General features: G+C 36.9%; 1 long non-coding RNA gene across 1 annotated transcript in view; it reads right to left on the bottom strand.

Annotated features, from left to right (window-relative positions):
* The window catches only part of LOC146402825 (uncharacterized), a 105246-nt gene that overhangs the window by 14530 nt on the left and 76610 nt on the right, over positions 1 to 14106 (bottom strand). Inside the window, exons 4-5 of the long non-coding RNA XR_014807915.1 lie at positions 4902 to 5047; positions 2670 to 2759 (exon numbers count right to left, since the gene is read on the bottom strand). This is a non-coding gene — a long non-coding RNA (uncharacterized LOC146402825). The remainder of the gene's footprint in view (positions 1 to 2669; positions 2760 to 4901; positions 5048 to 14106) is intronic.

The raw sequence follows: 14106 nt of genomic DNA, 5'->3' as shown, positions 1-14106 counted from the left end.
CCTACTTCTGTGCTTCCTCCAAACAGGAACTGTCCTTGTCTGCAGATTATCACTGACGCCCTGACCCCTCCCCACCCCAGGGCCATCTCCACTGCGGCTCCTTCCTCTGTGATTCTTTGCCATTCAAGCAGAGAAACCCTCCCGAATTAAAAGCAGTTTCACCAAGCCATCAACAGCACACTGATGTCTGATAACAAAGCGGGTTGCTCAGGGTACCTCATCCTATTAATTATCACCCCCCCGAGGCCACTGCACCCACTCCAGATTACACACGTTCCCAGCACAACCCAGAAAGGTGGCATATAGAATTAAGTCTTAACCGTTAAAATCTACGGTTCCCAGTTTGGGTGCAATTACATAATATTGGGTGCAATTACATAATATTTGCATGTTATAAAATAACATTATTTGGAGGCAGAACTTGGAGATGTACCAATGGGTGTTTTCCTGTTTTCTGAAAGAGGAGACATGGTTACTTCCGAATGCAGCTCATGAATTTTGTCCAAATAGAAGGAAAGCAGACTAGCTTTGAAATATCAACACCTGCCCTAATTTACTTGCTTCTGCATTATGATTCTAATTGCACTCCATATAACCTATTGTTGTTGGATTCCCTCGGGATCTTGGAAAAACTAGCGAAAACAATGTAGAATGAATTCATGTGTGAGATCGACACATGATTTTTTTTTTTGCTTTGCCTTATATTAAGTTAGAATTTACAATACAGGTTAGCCCATATGAAAAACATTTCAAGTGATATGAAAGAAATTATCTCCTGAAACTAATGTCTCACATAAAAATTGAACCAGTTGAACCCTTCTCGTAAGCAGCTGATAGGTAAAGCATCTTCAATGAGTTGCCTTCAGATTTGGAATATTCTTTACTTTAAACAGATTACTGGGGCCAATAATCCAAGTCATTTGCAAAAAGGCATTTGAAGGTGTGTGTTCCTGAAATCTCCTCTTGGGCCCCTCCTAAATTTCAGGACCCAGCATTATAAAGCATTCTTGGGGTCTCTGCCACCTTTAATGTTGTAATAAGAGTAAAATAATAAGGACGTCTTGTAGATTTAAAAAGCAAAAGCAGGTCTCTTGCTGAAAACATATTTATCACTGGGGGAAGATGATTTACAAATATTTCCTTTAATAGCAATTAATAATAAGCTTAATACTTAAAAAAATGTGCTGGGTACCACATTAAGCACTTTATGTGCATTAACTGTTAGACTCTCACAATTTTTGATGGTAGTCTTTTCAGCACTTGTTTTACTGGTAAGAAACCAGAAGAGATGAAGGATTATGCTCAAGGGTATGCAGCAGAGTCTGAATACACCTAGGTCTCTCTGTACATGACAGGAGCTTTATCAAAACAGGAAGCCAAAAAAAGGGGGAGTTTTTTGATATTTTTGTTTTGAGGGGTTTTTTTGTTTGTTTTCCTTTTCTTTTTTATTTTTATTTTTTGTTGTTGTTGTTGAAGTATAGTTGATTTACAATGTTGTGTTACTTACAGGTGTACAGCAAAGTGATTCAGTTATACATACATAGACATATGTGTGTGTGAATATAAGCTAGATTCTTTTCCCTTAGAGGTTAGTGTGAAATATTGAGTATAGTTTCCTAGGTTATACAGTTGGTCCTTGTTGGTTATCTATTTTACGTATAATAGTGTGGACTTGTTAATCCCGAGCTCCTGATTTGCCCCTCTCCATCTCCCTTTCCTCTTTGGTAACCATTAGCTAATTTTCTCTGTCTGTGGGTCTATTTCTGCTTTGTACATAAATTCATTTGCATCAAGGGTTTTTGTTGATGATGGCTGTTTTTAATGTAGGCAGACTTTAGTGACGGTGGAAGAGCTAATGTTTGAATATTGTTAAGGAAAATCCCAGAGGAAAGAGCTGGGCCTGCAAGGAAAGTAAACTTTTATTACTGTGTTGTCTTAGAAGACTTGGCAGCACAAGTTACTCTCACAACTCGCCCTGTTGCTGTTGCTTAATCAGTATTACACAGCACTACTTAATCCTTTTTATGGCTTAGCTTGTCCTGTAAGGTTGTTGTACTGCTGATAAACCCATTCACAGAAATAATGTACCTTTAAAACATCGACACTGCACTCTGTTTGTAAAGTCAGGACACTTTATTTGCTCAAGTTCCTGTTCTATCAGTGCATTCATTACAGCACGAGGCTAACATCGGGGTTATCTACTCTGTGAGGACTTGAGAGAAGTGAAACCATTTTAAAACAGGTATTTATTGCACTGTCTTCTGAGATTCTGATTCTAGGATATGAGTCCTTTAAAACCATGGGTTAAAATTACCTGGACTTAATTTTTCTCATGATATATATCAAGTACATCAACAGTTAAAACTATAATAATTTTTTTTTTAATAAAAACGCAACTCAGTCCTGAAAACGTATGTACACAGGTTTCCTTTTTTTTTGGCTTGTAAGGGCAATATTGATTATAACCTCTTCTGTAAAAGCTTTTCATAGTCAAATATCCAGAATATCTAGCAGTTTTAATTTCACTAAAATAAGCACGTTTAAATCGAGAATTTTTAACATCGCATAATAGTGACAGTATCTGTCGGCTTCCTTTGAGAATCAATTAGCAGCTAAATAACTATACAGATTCTGTAATGATACATGTCTGTGGTATTTCCCCAAATTACCTGGAGCAAGGTAAATGGCAGGAGAGCTGTGGTCACCAGGGAACGCATGAAAGAATATATGACACCAGCATGAAGTTATGCAGGAAAAATCTGTAAAGGAAAAAAAAAAAATTAGTGTCTGAAGCTGCACAGCAGCTGTTTCAAATAATAAAGTATCATTTGCATCTCTGCTGAGGGTTTGGTTCTGTCGGCTGGCTGTGTCCTATGCATTTTTTCTGAACTTGCTGCTCATTTTTTGAGCTTAGCCAGTTACGATTAATCCATCAAGTAGGTACACTTGTTTGTTTCAGGTATATGAGAGACAGTAAAGCTTCATTTCAAATAGAGATGCCCAAGAGGAAAAGGTTAGAAAGTGCTGTGCAAAGCTGTGAAATACTGACTAGCAATTTAAATTGGAATCAGACAATTCAGCGTGAGTAGGAAAAGAAAGAAAAAAAAACACACACACACAGTGTGTGCAGTGGAGGGAGTGAGGGATGGCAAAGAGGTTTTATTTTTAGAAGTCTTTGCTAAGTTCTTTATAAGCATCTCAATCTTTGTTAAAAAGAAACAGCAGATATGCACATTTTCCTTAGGGGAGCATTTTTTTTTCATATAAAATTTTAGTAGTTGGCTGCCTAGAGTGAGGCTTTTTGAAACAGAATATACAAATTGTATTTTTTATGATTCCTTATTTATAGTGAAACAACCATTTTAATAAAATGATTCACTTAGATTATTTTACTGCTTTTCATTACAGAACTTCATATTTTTCATTTGTTCTCATCTTTCTCCCATTTAAAATTGAAATGTTCAGCTCTGCAATTAATCCCAAATGGACTTGATTTTGAGATGCTTTACTCTTTCAAAAACTTGGTAAAATATCTTTTTACAAATAATAAAGATTTAAATCAATACAAACCATTTGGCTGCTCATATGTCATCCTTGGGCTGAATAAAATGTTACTCAAAGCAAATATTTATCATTTATTTAGGGATGGCAGGATTAGGTAGACTTAGTGCACAAAAAAGAACAAACTGCTCTTAACCCTTTCAAATTAGAAAAGCAGTATTGATACCTAGTTATCATTTTGTTAAGATATGGTATCGCCACACACCTAATGCGTTTTATCACAATGATAAGGTGGTTTGTTTTGACTTGTTCTGATGGAGGGACAGAGGTGGATTTTGCTTTGTATTTGAAATATCATAACCTGAAGTCAATTCTACGAAAGCCTTTTTCATGTGGCACGTACCATCATTTACCTTAAAATGATGGAGAAATACTGCATTCTATGTTGTCACCAAATGTTAAAGAAAATCCTTAGGATTCTATCCCCAGACTCAGGAAATCCAGTTTAAAGCGACAGGGTTTACATTTGTGGGGATGAGATGGTACACTGTCCTACATTATACGAATGCCTTTTGAACCTGTGTTAGCAACCTAAGGGCAAGGTGACAGTCAACCGAATGTTTATGGTTCTAAAAGAAATTGTCAATACAAATTATTTCTTATTCCAAAGGTATGAGCAAAATCAATGTTAAGCATCACTGATTCATTCATGTAAAATTAATCTGCTAAAATAAATGTTACATCAGAGAGCTTAGTTAACACTGGAACATTCAAAATCACATTCTCTTTGTTTCGAATGTATCTTATTGCTGAAACTCTCCCTATATTGTTTTAACAATAGTCAGTACACCCAAAGATATGTAAATAAAGTGAGAGATTTCAGTTAGAAAATGTGTGGAAAGAAAAATGCTACTTGCATTATTACTACATTTTCTCCTCACAGAATGTGTCATAGTTGAAAACGTAAAAATATATACATGCAAGCACACACACACACATCGTCTCTACCTAATTTGCTGAGTTAATGTTCCTTCTCAGAAAATATATACTTTGAATAAGATGGATTAAATATGTTGGTTAGATTTTAGAATGCAATAACATGATTACATTAAAAATGACCATGTTTAAGAGGAAAATAGCGAAGTTGGGCTAATTTATTATTATTACTCATTGCATTTAAAGAAACTTGGACCAGAGATCAAAGTGCATTTTGATTTGTTTGAAAATTGTAAATGACCCATTCCCAGGTTTCCAACCCCATAAAGTTAGAAGGCAGTCTGTGAGTACTCTCTGCTCTAATCAAGAAGGAAGGGACTTCGGCTTCAAATGTCAATGCTGTAAACATGTTAAATCTGGAAAATATTTTCTAAGCAAGCAACCATGTGTAAAATTTACCGAACTTGTCATGAAAGGGCTGCAGCTGCAAACCTGCAAACTTCTCACTTCCATGAAGACTCCAGATGCTAAGACAGGGAAGCAAGGTTTTCCTGGTGGTTCCCCAGCTGTTGCACCTTAAAACGTTGCCGGTCGCCATCTTCTTAACAATCTTTTACAAGGTAAAGAAGCAGTGACCTTTTAATACCAGGAAGGAAAATCCTGGCTTACTTCAGAAAGTGCTCCATGTAATTTACTACAACATTGCCAACCCAAACATTCAGCCATAGACTGAGGTTTGCCGTCTTTCCAGCTGCCCAGTGAAACCAAGTTAAAGAAAAGCTTCCAAAATGCAGAGGGAAAATAATCAGCTAATTATAGAATTAAACAATTGTCATGTGCCGCTGCCAAAGAAGACTTCCATTAAATTACACTTATGCATCATTTGATGAAAACTTTCTGAAAACTATCCTTGCTGCTTATAACTAAAAACATCTTGGGATAAATTTAAAACTTTGCTTTACTACAGAAATGTAAAATCTGCCAGATATCATCATAAACAAAGACAATTTGATGAATTTGAAAAAATTACTAACATTGCTTTTAACACTACTAGAACACTACTAGCATTATATGTGATATTTACAATGTGCAATCTTCTTTTATAATGTAAAGTGTTTTTAAAATGAAATCTGCACTTAAATGCCAATATCCTCTCCTTCTGGCTTCTCACTTTATGACACTAACATAGGATCTCATTCACCAAGCCAATTGAAATTTTAATAAAAGAAAGCAGGAGTTTCTAATAAACTCCTGCAGTGAGCTGATAATACTAAACATCTTTAGCAGCATGGTGTTTTTTATTATTATTTTAGCTGTATATTAATATGCTAGTATTTGTAAACTCCCCAGTGCCTCTAGATTTATTTCAGAAGACTTCACTACATTCTTCTATTGTGAAAAGTTTATCTGACAAAGAAAAATTCTTTTTCGGTGGTTTTCCACCCAACAACTACTTGACAGAAAACATATAGCTGACAAATGCATCGTGGCTATGTGTTTAGTCCTAGAAGGAAGAGTGACTGATTTCACTTATCGTGGTGCCAGTTCTGGGCTAACCAGAAAAGCTGGCATATCCACAACTGCAAGGGAGGCATTATTTGGGCTTTTGTTTGAGAGTTAGAAAGATACACTGACCTACATCTCTCACCACACTGCATCCCTGCCAAGTCTACCTTCTATTCCATCCCTCAGTATCTTCACCCCCTCAAGTCCTCACCCCACCTCCCACTGGGCCACCATCATTTTTTTTTTAATCAGAGCAATAGAAACTGTGGCTGCATAGCTTCCACTTGAAACATAATATATAAGGATCCATGTTTGCGGTGCAGTTTGGAGTATGGAATTCAAATAAAACCATGGGGGATATTTTTTTATGACACTGAGTATGATGTGGAGCTGTTATAGTCAATAGGCAGTGAGTTGCAACATATATTGTATGTAATGAGAGTCAACATTTAGACAGTGTTTACTGTGTGTCAGGTGCTCTTCCTGGTACGTTCCATGTATGAACCTATTTGATCCTTTCCACAGCTCTGGGTGGCAGATACTGTGATTGTCCTCATTTTATAAATAATAAAACCAAGGAAGTAGCTTGCTAAAGTCATGCAGCTAGAATGGCTGCACCAGATTCAAACACGTAGTCTACACATGGAGTTCAGTTCTTCATTACTCTGCTGCTGTAAACTACATTGTGTTGTGACTGTCTTAGCCATTGGTTTTCATTGCAGCCACTCCTCTGGATGGCACCCTTCCCACTGCTTCAATTGCCCCTTATGCTCTAAGTAAAAAGAATATCTCCGGGTTTTTTTAATCTTAAATTCAGAAAGGAAAATGAGCCTTCTCACCCTCAATTACTATTACTCCTTCCAATCTGATTAGGTAAAACAACCAACAGTTCACAACCAAAAGAACACAATTGTTGATGTTTTTAAAACAAAGTTGAAAAGAAGACTGGAGCGAACCAAGATGAGCTGGACTTTATCGGCCTTTGTGAGGTTTAGGTCAAAGCCCAGAAGATTCACGATTTGACAAATAAGGGATGCATACACAAGATTTTTAAAGGCAAACTTTCTTTGAAGCTATCAGAGCCAGGGTACAAGGCTTGGTGAAAAGACCACCATTTGGAGTCAGCATCCTACGTAGATATCCATGGTAACCATGGTGACTCCAGGACCAGTTTCAACTGGGCTGGCACAATGTGTAAGAAAACATATGGGTCTCTGCAGTCTGGCCTGGACAACCCTCATGATAAGAGCACACATTTTAGGAAAGGAGAACTTTGTATCTTCCAAAGCTAGAATACGGAATCAGCTCAGCAAGAGAATGACAGCCCCAGGGGCTGAGGCTGGGGGACAGTTTAAACCATTGTACAAAATGCATCAAAGTTGACCCAAAAAAATCACAAGTCTATTTTTTTTTTCTCCAAATTTCTCATCTCCATATAAGGCCTGGTATTGGTTTTGAGCAGAATGCCATTTCTTGAAATGCCGCTCAAATGTGCTCATGTTAGATTACTCCCCAATAATATTTAATCATTAGATGTTCTGGAACTGGTTTCCACAAACAGCTACCAGAAGCTATAGGCACATTAGAAAAAAAATAAGGTAACATTTGGTGATAGAAATGCCATATATCTTTGTTTAGAAGTAGTGGCTTCTATTAAATTTAATTACTTCCCCTGTGGCTTTAAATCAAGGGCAGCTTCTGTTAAATTTAATTACTTTCCCCTGTGGTTTACATGGCAAAGGTGTCATTGCTACTTGCCGAGTGCTTCTGGCCAAAGTGAAAGCTTAGGTTTGATTTGCTCCATTATACCCATGCCTTCCCTCATAATTTTACTTTCTCCCCCTATCCAAGACATTTTATTCATGAAATCTGCCTTTGGTACCTTGGAAATTATTCAGTTAGTAGCATGTGATTGACAACTGAAATCTGGAGGAAAAAAAGAAATTTTGATAAATTTCAACACAAGATAGCCTACCTTCATTTTACCACTTTATTGTACAAATGTGTAGTTTATGTCACACAGTCACACATGAAAGGATGGTTATGCAGAATCTGCATGAAGTTTCACTTCCTTAAATTTTCTGAATGGGGCAGTCATTATCGCTTGTTTCTATTAATGGTACACTCAAGTAAACAATTTTTACTACTAATTATGTTGACACCCATTCCAGCGGCTCTTATGCCCCTTCATTGTAGCTGACTAACAATGTTGCCCTCTATTGAACTGCCATTGGTATATATTCACAGAAGAGAATTCCTAAAAGTTTGCTTCCCTCAAGATGAAGTGGATCTTCATTAACATTCTGAAAATGAAATGCAGCTTCATAAAAAAAAATAAGGCAGCTTTCAGACTCTTCTAGAATTTCAGAGAAATTTTGCATTATCTTTCCCATGATTCTATGCTGATGTCAGGCTGTATTTCAACTGAAATGACAATGAAATCATTTCAATTCCATGCAATGTGCAAAAAAACAGTCAATTTTTCACTTGGCAAGCTGAAGTCTAAAGTAATTAAGCACTGCTGTGTGGGAGGCAGCTTCCTGCTCTGAAGTCAGCCTGAGATAATTACCATATTAAAGTCAAAACATCATGTGCCGCACTGATAGATAGATGGATGGAGAGATTGGGCATCTATTAAATGATCCATTTTGTTATGCTTCCTGGGAAATGTGCCATTGATGCCAATTAAGAAATATATATTCCAAGTGAGTATTTCTAAGTGACAAAACTTCTATCCGGTAAATTGAATTTATTATTTACTGATCATGAAGTACTTAAAGTCATAAAATCTAGATAGAGAGCAACCTATGAGGAGAATTACATGCTCTGACTCGGTTTACAAACCCCTCATTACCCAATTGCCACGTTAGCATAAACTTCCTCATGATAACATTTCCAGCCAAGGTTCTAAGTTATTTCTGCCATGAAAACTCTAGCTGGAATAATGATATTGCAGATAAAATGTAAGCATTCAGAAATTTCAAAAACCCAAATCAGTTAAATGAAATTTTCATTTTTTTGTATGTTTAAAAGAAAGGTAAATGAAATACACCTCAAAAAAATAATCTTTCTTAAATATCTTTAAAGCTCTGCCTATGGCATTGAAAAAAATGAAATGACCCCCAAATATCAAATATGGATAGTAATTCATTAATGCATTTCAACTGAATGCACTGCAGCAAGATTAAATGATGTTAAAATTCTTAGCAATCCCGTTTCTTAAAAGTTAATCACTTATGAATACTCCTTCTCTAGTAACCAAATATATGGTATCATTTATACTTTTAAAGTGACAACTGCCTAGGAAAGCATTTGGTCTATGATTTAAATCTGCCCCCTATTTATCAAAGTTAACATCCAATTGTAGCAAACAATACAATTTTATTTTCAGGTAAATATTAGTGAAAGAAAAGAAGAATATGTTGGCCCTCTGAGAGAAGAGGGCATCGCCAAATCAGGATCTTTTTTTAAGTAAAGAAGAATAGGCACCTCTATGTCTGCAGTGAAGGTTATGTTTGATCTTCCTTAACTACTTTCTGTGGGATTTATTCGCCACCTTTTCCACTAGCTTATTGATGCCATAAAGGACAGAGAACTAAAGCAATATCCCTTTAAAATCAGAGGCAAGAACTTTGAGGATCAAAACTAATATTTCTCTTGTTGACCAAAAAAAAAAAAAAAAAAAGTAGATTTTAAAATACAGAAATCCACCCATCTAAAGATTAAACAATAATTAGTTTCCCAAGAAGGTAATCTAAAGAATCAATAGGCTGCCTTAATATCAGATTCCATCCATGCCCTCTGGCAGATCACTTGATCAGGGGGCCCCGGGAGTCAGGCAGTCATCTGAGCAAGGCTGGCATTGCTAAATTCCAGGCTGTTCTGTAGACAGTTTCAGACCTTCAGTTCTATGCGTTTCAATAGAAACCGTAAAATGAATGCAATTTTAAATGATCCTGTGTAGGGGGGAAGGAAAACTGGAGTTTTATTAGGGCTTGTTTTTGCATCCTGGGATTCAACAGGGAAGTTCTCTAACGGACTTTCTCTTGTCTCTCTCACATTGCTAGTGATGACATTCTCTTAACTAGAAATGGATAGAAAAACAGAGAAAATTAGTAATAATGGAAAGAAGGAAAGAATAAACATTTCCTTTGATTCTGTGTGTATATCTGCATGTACAGAGATAGACATAAACACACATACCCAGAGACACGCAAAAACACAGTAAAAGATTTCTGTTTTAAAGCAACAAGAAAAACCCTCTGAATCAGTTTAAAATGAAAATGAAGATATTTGTTTGAGTTTGTTCTCAACGGGAGTTAACATTTCCTAGTGAACCACAAAATGTTGTTTTGTTCCTTCTTTCCTGCTCCTTTTCACTGTTCTAAAGTGAAAACTCACATGGTTAAAAAAGTAGATTTCACTTTCTAAAGGTTTTTTTTTAATATATAATTTAGAGAGAAATATTTAGTCAATTTATAACACATCCCCCAAATCAGGCATGCAGGCTTCAGAGCAGGGAGAGACTGCTTTGCTGTGCGCGGTCCTGGTCGGAAAACAGAAGGAAGCTGGAAGTCTCCCCACGGTCAGCCCGCCCCTTGGAGGGGAAGGCCGGTTCAGGCCGGTAGAAGAACATTAATAGCACTAATAACCCTGATGCTGAGGCTTATCTGTAGATGCAAATAAATAAACGGGTGGAGCAGAGAGTGGGAATTTGGTTTAGTAACTAGAGCTCTGGTCCTAGAGTAAGAAGATCCAGTTTTCTACTTCTGATGCTGCCATGGAATCACTTTGTAAATCGGAACAGTTCACAACTTCGCTCTTGCCTTTTTCTCTCTCTGTAAAATGGAGGCAATTATATGGCCAGCTCACCCTTAGCAAAGAAGAATTAGCAGATCGTCGGAGAAAGACAGCATGTATATTCACAGCATGATTAGTTCTGGGAGAATTTTCAGTTCTTCATTGTGGATGCTAGATTCGTTTTCAACTGCCAAAATCCAGGTGCTATTTAGAGAATTCAGCCTCAAACAATGCATTTATTTTCTGCCCTTTAAATGTCCATGGTTTTGAGGTTTTTCTCACCATATTAACTGCAACAGTGAAATTAGATTGTTCAGCTTCAGTTTATAGTCCATTTCATTCTTTAATTTCTGTGTTCAGAGATGATGAGTTTTGGTTTGCATTCACAGTTGTTCCAGAAAAACAGCAGCTAAAATGGGCTTTCATTTGAAACATTTAAACTTCATGAAAAAAGAAAGTCTGGCTTTATCTATTGCACTGCACTATTTTGAATATAAATAGAATATTACGCATGAGAGCTGTCTTAGGTTTTTCTGAGTGTCCCCAAGTTAAATCTACACACGCCCCCCCCCAAACATACACTTTTCTACAACGAAAGCTGACTTAAAGCTACTTCCAAAGTCTACCTTGATATATTTTGATTATGTATTGGAAAGTACATTTTTAAGATAGTTCTCCTAACATGCTGAAAAATGAAATAGATTGATCCCATCTCAAACCTCTAAATCAAATAAACAAGACATCAATGCATGTAACCTTTCATTCACACTTCATCCACCACCTCATTCTTTACTCTCTTGCACTTCACCCATGGTAATCTTCCTTCTCTCAACAAATGTCATATCCAGTAACTCAATCATACATCTTAATCAAAAGCAATAAGTGTAGCACCCAACATGAAAGAGCACCTACATAAACATAGTCTTTTGTGCCTTCAAGTCTCTCTCATACTGACACTGTTAACACAAGACAGCATTTCTCATCACTAGAAACACACCCCTGAATTCATTAAGTTCAACACTTTCTCTAACATCATGGAACGACAGCCAGCAGCAGTGTCATCAGATTTTAAAGCAGACTGGCACTAAAGAAGTTTAGACTTCAGAATTAAGAAGAGACAAGAGAGTCTTTCTTTGATAACCAAGATAATTCCCCCAAGTCACTAGAATAATTACCTGACCCTTAAATATTATTTTTACGCATAATTTGTCCAATCGGTCCTGGCAACTAAAGTGATAAAAGGGGTGCTCTTCTGTCTTTAAATTTCAAACCAAAGCAAAAAAAAAAAAAACATTTTTTTTTTTTTTAATGGGATGTGCTAACGGATCTTCATCAGATGGAGTTCCCTGCAATTTCATCCATGTCATCACTCTGGAAAGTATGACTATCTTCAATGTGTGCCTGGGTAGAGTAAAAAATATAGGCCTTCTCTTCCCTCTTGTAATTTTACAGCTTGACTTTTTTCCCCTAATATCATAGTAATATTATCCTGATTGGCCATTAATACTCAAGAGGATACAGCTAGAAGAAAGGAGACTAACATACCTTGAGCCTCTCAGACACAATAGACTCCTGACTAGATGTCCTTGCATGTCTTACGTCAATTCTCTCCACAGCTCGGTTAGGCCAGTATTGTTTCTCCCAATTTTTACAATGAGGAAAATGTGACTCAGCATTAAGCAAGTAAGTCACAAGCTAGAAAATAGGAACGTCAGGCTGGATTACAAATGGTAGCCTTTCAGTAAATATTTGTGAGTAAATTCCACATCCAACTATACCTGATTCCAGGCAGAGCTTAAGTATAAGCTTTAAAAATTAAGATTTTTTTATCTACACTGCTCAGGATTTTGCTTTTTAGTTTCAGATGACAGTGTCCTACGAAAGTACCTTCCATAATCCACAGATCAGATATTATTATGTACCCACGTTGCACGGATGAGGAAATTCGGGTTTGAAGCCATGTTAGTGCAGCTGGTAAATGCCAGGACCAGGACCACACTTACACTGCCTCTTCGATTATCTCACATGTGAAAATTTATGGGGAAAATAGTCAGAGTGCCATCAACCAATAAATTCACCTTTGGAGAGTGAAATGATGTTTGTAATAAATATCTATAATTTTTTGTTCCCATCTGTATCTCTCATGGCAATGGCTACTGACTTGAGTATACTGAAAGCAAGGTAGGAGATGGATTCAAGTCCTGGCCAGGCCACATGTTACAAAGGCTTGGTTTTCTCATACAAGAAATGGGAAGTATCCACTTCCACTCAGGCTTATTGCTGAATCCCTGGCATTGGTACCTAGACCAGAGCAAGCCCTCAACAAATTTTGTTAAATAAATAGATGAAATGATTAACTCATAAACAGGGCTTGTTCTAGGTAGACTATAAGAATGATAGTCCTAGTTCTCTAGACTTTGGGGTTTTGCTTGTTGGGGTTTTTTCGCTATTGAAAAGACAAGTTCCTAAATATTCATAGAAAGAAGCTGCCTTTTTAAGTTGCTCAATACTGTACATTTATATAATTTATCTGTAATTCATTTAGGTTGATTTTTCATACTAGTCTTTATTACACTTAAGCCAGTAATTGTCTTCTTATAATAGTCAACGCAAAGATTTGGGCCAAGGATCAGCAAACTTTCTCTATAAAGGGCCAGATAATAAATGTATCCGTCTCATGGGCCACATGGTCTCTATCAAAACTACCCAGCTCATCCACTGGAGCACAAAATTATCCAGGTGATATATAAATAAATGAGCCCAGTTTATAGCAATAAAAAAGTTTTTTTACTAAAAAGATAGGTGGCAGGCCAGATTTGGCCCATGGGCTGTTTAGTTTTCCAATCCCTGTTCTAGAGTCTAGGTGACCACCGGAGAGTGGCATGTTGTCATTATCTTGTTACCTTAAGTGCTTTGTGCATAGTTGGTACTCGGTCCTACTTTACTAGGTTGAAGGAGCTTTCTGAGTTCTGCTGGGCACAATGTTATGCATGCTACAAAACAAAGGAAAAGAAGATAGTGGCTCATGTTCAATAGCCCACCCACATGAGAGAAGAGTTTATCAAGAAACACATCCAGGAGGTTAAATTGGGCCAATGGAGTCCCTTGATAGCCCTAGTACCAGGCAAAAGGTATCAAAATAGGATGTTCTTTTGGGTTGGGGGGGCCATACTCAACTTACAACATGTTCAAGTTTCTGCAATAATGAACTATGAGCTATAATATCACACCAGTGACAAAACAAAAAGAGGCACACACAAGCAATCCGCAAGCTGAACGTATCAGGAAAAGCTTTTAGCAGAAGCAGATTTTAGAGCTGGTTTTTGAGAGCAGGCTATGTAGAGTGGTGTGAGAAGAAAAGGC

Source organism: Sus scrofa, chromosome 6, assembly GCF_054392235.1.
Source record: "Sus scrofa isolate SSC_HxYL_T2T_F1_AM1 chromosome 6, Sscrofa_HxYL_maternal_Yorkshire_Landrace_v2.0, whole genome shotgun sequence".
NCBI lineage: Eukaryota > Metazoa > Chordata > Mammalia > Artiodactyla > Suidae > Sus > Sus scrofa.
The sequence above is the reverse complement of the archived record's forward strand: the minus strand, read 5'-3'. Positions and strand labels throughout refer to the sequence as shown.